At 43.9% G+C, this 9,348-nt stretch overlaps 1 pseudogene; it reads right to left on the bottom strand.

Annotated features, from left to right (window-relative positions):
* Window positions 1–961: 961 nt before the first annotated feature.
* Window positions 962–4,087, bottom strand: LOC147879961 (uncharacterized; annotated as a pseudogene).
* Window positions 4,088–9,348: the final 5,261 nt, after the last annotated feature.

Here is a 9,348-nt window from a genome sequence, read left to right as displayed (position 1 = left end):
ACTGTTGGAGTATTTTGGAGCTCCTGTGTGAACATGTGGAGCATGCGGTGCATATGAATGATCGTAGTGTAACAGCGATGATGAATGTATGTCGATAATAACGGTGCAATCACTGAAGGGGGAAGATAGATAGAGAAGAGACAATGTAGCCGCGACACTTGATTGGGTCCCTGTACCCACGGAGGGCCCCCATCCACAATATGTAGGTGTATTTGCTTTACTGAATGGAAGAACTGAAAGGTACAAACTGAACTGAAAATAGAGAGAGAATATCACCTGAGGCTGCCCAAAACTGAGGAGGCAAGGGCAGATCTGGATCTCTGACTTCATGCACAACTCCTTGCGAGAGAAGGCCTGATTCGAAGCTGGAAATCTCTGCACACTTGCTGTCCTGAAAGCTGGCCTGTTTCTGCCCCCGAGGATGGACTGAATTCTGCCTGGACTGTTGTCCCAGAGAGGTCTGCTGGGGAAGAGGCTGAGGAGGAGCTGCACCGAAGCTGGCTGGAAAGAGATATGTGAGAATGAGCCTGGGGGGGGCTGTTATATAGGCCCCCAGGGTAGGCAGTCGGCCAGATCTGGTCGGTCAGCATCAGCCGACCTTCCAGAACTGGTCGGCCAGGGTCTCATCCCTTGGCCCTTGGCCCTGCCTCCCTTTTCCTCTTCAGGTGCCTGGCCGAAATCCTCCATTAAGGCCTCTGAAAATCCCTCCGAATCTACCACTAACCTAGGCTTGACCCTAAACTAACCCTAATCAGTTCTTCAGTGGATACCAGGGACTGAACCTGACCCTATGGCTGGGGAAATGATCTAGGTAGTCGTGCTTGACTCGTCCCTGGACTAGGGCTCACAAGGGGGCAACGGCATACCACAAAATTGTTCCTATCGGGATGTATAGTGCACGTTAGTGAGCCAGACATGTCACCATGCACCCAAGTGCAGGGGTGCATGTGACATCCCCTCCTTAACTTGGCGGCAGCTGCATAGCCTCCAAGTAGTCCGACAAAAGCTGCGGGTACTCCTTGAAGAAGTCTTTGTCTAGCCATACCGCCTCATGTGTGCCGCGATCCCGGAACTTTGTATAGAACTGTCGAATCCTGTCTCCGGGTGCTTCCATTTGTGGAGAAGGATCTGCTCTGGTTCAATGACCTCTGCTTCATCCACGACCTCGGGCTACTGCTCATCTGGTACTGCACTCGTGAAGCACCGAAGTAGGGTTTCAACCACGCCACATGAAAAGTGGGATGCATGGTCCAACTGTCTGGCAGCTTCAATCGCATAGAGATGTCGTTGATTTTTTGAATGATGGGAAATGGGCCGAAACTGCAGAAGGACAGCTTCGGACAATGCTTGCCAACTTGCTTCAACCGCTACGTGATGATGCGAAGGTAAACCCAATCCCCGACTTTATACTGCACGTCTCGTATGGACTTGTTGGCTTGGCGGGTGTACGTCTCTTGTGCTTTGGCTAACCTGTCCTTCACTGACTCGATAATATCTACCATGGATTCTGTGGTCTTGTTGGCCTCCACTGATAGAAGACCGCCCATGTCAAGAGGGATGAAAACCTCTTTCCAAAGGCTGCCTCATACGGAGTCCTGCCAATGCTAGATGAATGGGTGTCGTTCAAGATAGCCTGCACCAATGGTAAGTAATGTTCCCATAAAAACTGAGTATCATGACAATATGATTTGAGAACATCAAAAGCCAAACCGTTGTAGTTTTCTGTTTGTAAGTTTGATTGCGGATGGAATGCACTGGACAGCTGCAACTTAGTTCCGAAGTTCTCAAAGAGAGCCCTCCAGAACTGTGATGTGAACTTAGTATCCCGATCAGATGTGATGGTGCGAGGAATGCCACCAATCAGGTACCAATGCCGGATGAACAGGCGGGCGACGTCTTCTATTGTGGCCGTTTGTCGACAAGGAATGAGCATGACGAACTTGCTGAACTGATCAATGGTGGTAAAGCACATGGTATTCCGAGCTCCCTTCGATGCCGGTAGGGGATCTACAAAGTCCACGGAGATGTCCTGAAATGGCCCATCTGGAATCGGCAGTGGCATGAGCAATCGTGCCTGTTTCTTATGGGTGGCTTTCACTTTCTGACAAATCTTACACTCCTGAACATAAGTATAAACATCCCTATGCATACGAGGCCAAAAAAATAGTCGCTCCAGCTTCTCCAAAGTTCCATTCATCCCACGATGCTCTCCGGCAAAATAGTCATGGGCATCATGGAGGAGATCTGGCCGCTTTTCTGGAATAATGCATAACCTGTTCTTGAAAAACAACCAGCCGTCTTTCAGAGCATAGTGCCCTGGTTCTATCGTGCTGGCTAGGCGGTAAGGGGTCCCAAGCTCCTTGGAATCTGCATACTTTGTCTTCGTGAAGACCAAGTCCTTACCTTGAATATCCAACACACTCTGGCTTTGGATTGTCTGGACGGTGCGTTCTTGTGGCTAAGTGCATCAGCGACCGGATTATTCTTGCCGGGGAGATACTCGATCATGCCTCCAAATTGCTGGAAAGTCTGACTCCAATGGGCCTGTCGGTCGTTCCAATGTGCACTAGGCATCGTCTGTAACCACTTTAGCGCTTGATGATCAGTTTTGACAAGAAAATCTCGGCCGTAAAGAAAATGCTTCCAATGCTTAAGGGCCGTGATGACTGCCAAAAGTTCTTTGTCATAAATTGAATAATTTCGCTCAGCGGGATTCAGCTTCCGACTGTAGTAGGCCCCTGGTCTGGTGTCCTGCTAGAAAACTGCACCAATCGCGAAATAACTGGCATCGGTAATAACGCCAAACGGTTCTTCCCAAGATGCCATCTTGAGCACAGGCGTGGATGTGGCAAGTTGCTTTAGTGCATGAAATGCTTCCAAAGTGGGTCCTCTGACTGAAATTTTCTGTCGTCTCGTCTTGACCCCTTTCAATAAATCTGTGATCAGGGTTGCCAAACTGGCAAACATCTCCATGTGAGAGCTGTATGCTTGGCAGAGGCCTATGAAGGACCTTACCTCCTGCGCATTGGTTTGTACTTCCCAGTCCATGATGGGTTGAACATTTTCTGTCGCCTCGTCTTGACCCCTTTCAATAAATCTGTGACTGAAATTTTCTGTCGCCTCGTCTTGACCCCTTTCAATAAATCTGTGATCAGGGTTGCCAAACTGGCAAACATCTCCATGTGAGAGCTGTATGCTTGGCAGAGGCCTATGAAGGACCTTACCTCCTGCGCATTGGTTTGTACTTCCCAGTCCATGATGGGTTGAACATTTTCGGGGTCCAAGCTGATACCATGGGCATTGATTACATACCCCAAATACTGGACCTCGAGCAGGCCAAATTCACTTTTCTTCGCATTGAGGTACAATTGGTTGGCCTGTAACAGGTCCAACACCTTCTTCACATCGATCTTGTGCTACTCTACAGTAGCAGAAAAAATGAGGATGTCGTCCAAAAACACGAACAAACACTTACCAACATGTTTTGCAAAAATGAGGGACATCATCTTGTTGAATGTAGGGGGTGCATTCTTCAGCCCAAATGGCATGACTAAGAACTCATAGTGACCACGCTCCGTCCGAAAAGCTGTCTTGGGAATGTCGGCTTTACAGATGCAGACTTGATGGTATCCACTCTTGAGATCTATCTTGGAGAAGAACTTGGCCCTGTGCAGCCGCTCTAAGATGCACTCGATGCACGGCATAGGAAAGTTGTTCTTGATGGTAAGTTTGTTCAGTGCCCTGTAATCAACACACAAACGTGCCGATTTATCTTTCTTTTGAACAAACAAAATAGGTGCAGCAAACGGAGATGATGAGGGCCGAATATACCCTGCTCGCAAAAGCTGCAAGAGTTGTTGTTCCATCTCGCCCTCCAAGGCTTTGGAAAGCCGATAGGGGAACTTGCTGGGTGGGTCGGACCCTGGAAGAAGTTCTATTTTGTGGTCCTCGACCGAACTGGAGGGAGCTATGGCGGAAGATCATCCCGTAACATAATGTCCTGATAACCTGTGAGAAGCTTTGCCATCTTCTGTGCCAGAGGAGTCACATGTGGTGTAACCCCTTGGTGAGTACTGATGTAAATCATCGCACATTCGGTCCCTTTGCGGATTGCTCGGCGAGCCTATAGATATGATATCAGCGGGATTCCAGGAATGCCCCAGTCCCCTTTGATGATGACCGGCTCAGGTAGACCGTCCACGATGGTAAACGTGTCCCGTCGCCAATCTGGGATGGGTGCATGCTCCCGGAACCACTGTATGCCGAGTATCATGTTACAGAATCTCAACTAACTACTGATAATCACGGGAGCTAGCACCATAACTTTCCACCCAGCCAACCTTGCTGGAGCGTGAGAGTACACACAGAGAAAATCAAAATGTGAAACATACATGAAGGTCCCTTCTCATTCTCTCACTAACTCCAACAAGCCCCATCTCCCTAGATGGATCTAGATGCCACATACCATCATTATAGGGCCTTTCCTAATGCATCTTTTTTTTACCCCTCTCTTGGGATACTTTGAAATCCTTTTCCCCTAAGCACATTTCTTGCATTAGGCCCTTAGCCTTAAATCCACCTAGTCTGGTGCTATCAGCCCTCACCTAGGACCTTGACATTAATTCCCTCCCGATCATTTACATGAAGCCCAAACAAATATATTACAAACGTAGATTCTTAAGGGAAATGTTGACTGATTCTTCCGAGGTCATGCCACCTCAGCTAGAGCGTAACATTCCTTCCCTCTTCAAACATCAGCGTCCTCGATCATGAAATCTGGGAATGCTCTTTGTAACTGGTATATGGATTCCCAGGTAGCTTCCGATAGAGGCAGACCATTTACTTACCTGACACAAAAACAACGTGTCACATATTCATGAATATGCTTTTTCATCTTTGGCCAAAAGAAATCTCGCTTCACGAGATCATGTCTTCTCGATTCCTGGATGTCCCGCACATGGGCTATCATGGCACTGTTGAATGACTCTCTGCCTGAGATCATTCTGATTAGGTACTACTACCTTGCCATTTCTTTTCAGCATACCATCCCTTATGGTATATCTTGCATAAGTTTGGCCTTTTCTGGATGCTAGGTCATCCTTTTCGTTTTCCCCGGGTTTTAACACATGAGCCTTAGGCCATAGACTCTGGACAAACTCGGTCTCAATGACATCAAAACTACGGTCATTCATCCGAGCAGAATACTTTTCCGGCCTATAATTGGCAATATTAGGTACTTTAGCCCTCCTAGGCTCCGACCGTATGGACACTAGACTCCGGTTCCGTCGGAGCCTTTCCTTTCTCATCTCGAGAAGGTCTGGCAGACATACTGTGTATCACTCTTAACACCTATTTCATTAATTTTGGACTAGTGCACTCTCCAAATTCATTTTGTGAGATAATTTTGGATAAAGCATTTAAAAAAAAGAGGCTCTTATAAAACAAAACTTTGAGTCAAAAAGTAAGATTTTAAAAAATCAAATTAGAAAAAATGACGTGACATGTTATTAAAACTAGAGTACATTAAAAAAAGAGGACTTCATGTTGTTAAAAGAGACAAAAAGTAAGATTTTAAAAAATCAAATTAGAAAAAAAAAACTAGAGTACATTTAAAAAAAAGCATAACACATTTGTACAAAAAGTAGATCATATAACTCAAAGCCATATGGTTTTAAAAACACCTTCCATTAGCTCAGTCTAGAAGATGTCATCTTTGTCTCTCTTGTCTTTTACAACTTTACATTAGAGAACTAAAAAGTCTTTGTGGAACTGTAGTTTCATTTCTTGTCTATTACAGTTACTTTAGAAAACACATAAGTCTATGCAATTAAATTTCACAGTTACTTTAAATTGCAATGGAATTAAATTTACATCACTTGACTATTAAGTCATTAGAGAGAGCATATGTCCTCGAAAGTGCCTACTATGGCATTGGCTTCATGAAAACAAGTAGACTTTAAGAAGTACGTGATTAAAAGAAGCGAAAAAGAAAGCTAAGGATATTCACCTCTTCTGCTGAGTTCAAATCATAGAGTTTTTGGGGGACATCAATCTCCTCCACAAAGGTGCTGAAACAATTGACATTCTGGTCAATAACTTCACCATGGAGTGCATAGTGAGTTTTCTTCATAATCTTTGGGAATCAGCAATGGTGACAACACCACAAAACTTCATCGACATCTCTTTCGTTGAGGAGGGATTCATTCTCAATTTTAAGAGTCATGCTATGATTGCTACACTCACCGACATATTCTTCAAGGGCATTCATGCCAAGATTTGCATCGACACTCGGATTCAAGATGTGCATACACCTGTATGCAACAATTGTGCAGAGGACATCTCTCATTTAGAGAGATCTACATTTATTTCTGTGTGTCGGGTTCTCTGCCTTTGCTATGCATAAAATGAATGTATTTCTAGAGTCATGTGTGATAGGTACTTTGCCTTGGGTAGTCCCCCTAAAATGATGTAATAATTGTCTTTCATTTTGTGTGTGCCTTATTTCATAAAAGGCTCCACTTATTTCCATGTATCCAGTTAGGAGAGAGGGGGGGTTTATGTTCTTTCCATCTATCAGGCATGGCCGAGTTCCAGGATCTTGGTGTAGTCCCTAGACCTATGAGTTAGTCATGCATCCATGCTCAGAGTCTCTGATCATGTTGACACCTAAGCCATGAGAGTGCTTGGTTCAACCTCTGAATTATGCACAAACATTAGCCTCTGAGATTGCATGGGATGCACAGTCTAGAGATGTCATTGTTTCTCACCCTAGCTCCAAAGGGGGTTTGTTGGATATCTCGGAGTCCTAGTATGTTAGTGTGGTGTGACCACATGTGTGCTAGTAGGTGTAGGTGCCACCTCTGGTGGCAGTGTCATGTAAGATTCCTCTCCTAGATTATAGGATCTAGATTCTTGTGTGTATGACCTCATCTATGAGGTGTCGTGTGTGGGAAGATAAGGCTTGCCTAGCCTATAAATGAGGCTATGTACTTGTTGTGATTCGTATCAATCAACATCACTTCCATTGCCTCATGATTGTCTCCATTGTGTGATCGATCTCTCTCTCACCCTGATTCCAACAAAAGGTAGCCCCACAATAGAGAACGAAGCAACTATCCTTGCAATGTAGCAACAGTGGAAGGCTAAGCAAAAATCAGGGGTAGACATGCAATAGGAAGGGAGATAGTCATCGGGTAGAAACACGAGCATGGGTGGAGAAAAATCAACAACTTGGAGCATGCAAAAGTACTAGCCTTGTTAACAACCCTCGTTTTTCACATTACCCAATTATTAACACTACCTCTCAAAGGTACTTCTACAGTGTAGATTTGGACTCTCTTTTTGTGAAGTGTATTGCTTTGAAGAAATTTAATTCAATTGTGCATTACAAAGTGGCATTACTGGGTTCATCCTACAAATAGCCCAATGCACTTTTCAAATCATATATTTCTCCTTTGCATCTAAAAGCACACTATACTAGAAGGTAGGGCCACACACATTGTGGTCTTTTGTCAAGTAACTCTATTAACATTTCCTCCTTAGAGGGATTGCTATACTGGAGAGTTGGATTCTCTTTTTTGTTGATAGTCCAACCCACCAAAAAGCTATTTACTTTATGATTTGCATCCAAAAATGCCTCCACCACGAGGTCATATAGTAGGAGGAAATGCCCACATGCACTTGCACTCTTATTTTATTTCCCTCCCTTTTTTGCCCTTCACTCTTGCCACTCTTACTTTTTCCCACTTTATTTTACCAAGAATTTCATGCTACCTCCCTCGATGGTCAAAGTTACTTGATATGAAGTTTTTCTCTATTGATTGCCTCAAACCTTTCCTTGCATATTTGGATCAAGGTGGCAATGCCCTTGATCAATGTATTTGTCCCCCCTCACCAATATACTCCTTCACATTCCACCTATGAATTGCGATAATTCCCTACTTAGCTACATGTACATAGCTATCAATATTTGTAGGAGATGATATCGTTTCTTAGTATACATTTCATAATCTTAGTAAGATAGTGTCTTGTCCATTAGTTTCCACATCACAATTGAAACTTTTGATAGTCGTTACTCGTGATGAAATATTTGGGTTTACTTTGTTTCTTGCCATGCCTCCAATAACCTCCCCACTTTTTCCACCATGAGCTCACTGGGATGTCATGTACTTTGATCCTTTGTTAGTGAGGCACCCTAGGATTTGTCCTCAAGATCATCTCCACTTTTTCCACCATGAGCTCAATAGTATGTCATGGATTATGGTACTTCTTTAGTGAGGCTCCATAGGGTTATCCTCACCATTGTATATCTTGCTAAGCCATCATGATCTTCCACCACTCAACATGTTGCCTTTAACTTCAAGCACCCCTTCACAACCTGATGTTGTAGACTCCACCTCTCATTGCCACATAATTTGAGGGAGAGTCTATTTGCACATCCATGGTCAATTACTTGTCAAATCTAGAGGTGTTGGCTCCATCAAGTTCCTTTGTTGTATGCTTATCATATTGTTCATTGCTAGAGCATCAATTCTTTGCCACATAATTTGAGGGAGATTCTATTTCCACACATGATCAATTCCTTGTCAAATCTAGAGGTGTTTGCTCCGTCAAGTTCCTTTGTTATATACTTATCAGATTGTTCATTGCTAGAGCCTCAATTCTTACAATTAGTCTGTGCTATTTAGGCATGTACCTTGGAGATTCGACTTGTGGTTCATCAACAAAAAAAATCATTGACTTCAGATTTTCATGAGCCTCCACTTAGGAACCCACTTTACTTTCCCATCTTCATTTGGGCCCAAGGATGAGCAAGTTGTATCTTAGTGGACGAAGATCATCCCTCACCTCAATTGATATTGACATGGATCTTACATATCCTTATCAAGAAGGTTTTCCCCCTTGATACGCATTTACATACCCCCTGTAATTTGCATATCACTTCTATATTTTTCACATTTTGATCATGGAACATACTTCAAAGGTGGGGACATGTTTACTTGTTTTTGGGTTAACACATTGGCCATTTGTGTTTACTTGTATCCAGGGCTTATTTTGTTGCAACACAAAAGAGATGCACTGAGAGCTTATTGATTCACCACCCAATAATGCCACTATATAGTTGGTCATGGGCTTATTCTTTGACCTCCAATTTAGCCATAGTTAGCCTAGCATACTCTATATAGCTAAGTATGTTGTCCTTGGTTACTCCTTGCCAAACTTAATGTGTCTTTCCTTTACATGTGTAAACACTAACTTAGTGCACACCACTTATGACAGACTACATTGCATCCCACTAAACCCAAACTAGTGGACACTAGTTATAACCTCACAATCATGCCTCCTTGG

The sequence above is a fragment of the Dipteris shenzhenensis genome, chromosome 33 (genome assembly GCF_047967505.1).
Source record: "Dipteris shenzhenensis isolate YYH24624 ecotype China chromosome 33, Dip_SZ_1.0, whole genome shotgun sequence".
Lineage (NCBI taxonomy): Eukaryota > Viridiplantae > Streptophyta > Polypodiopsida > Gleicheniales > Dipteridaceae > Dipteris > Dipteris shenzhenensis.
Note: the sequence above shows the minus strand (reverse complement) of the source record. Positions and strands in the feature narration are given on the sequence as shown.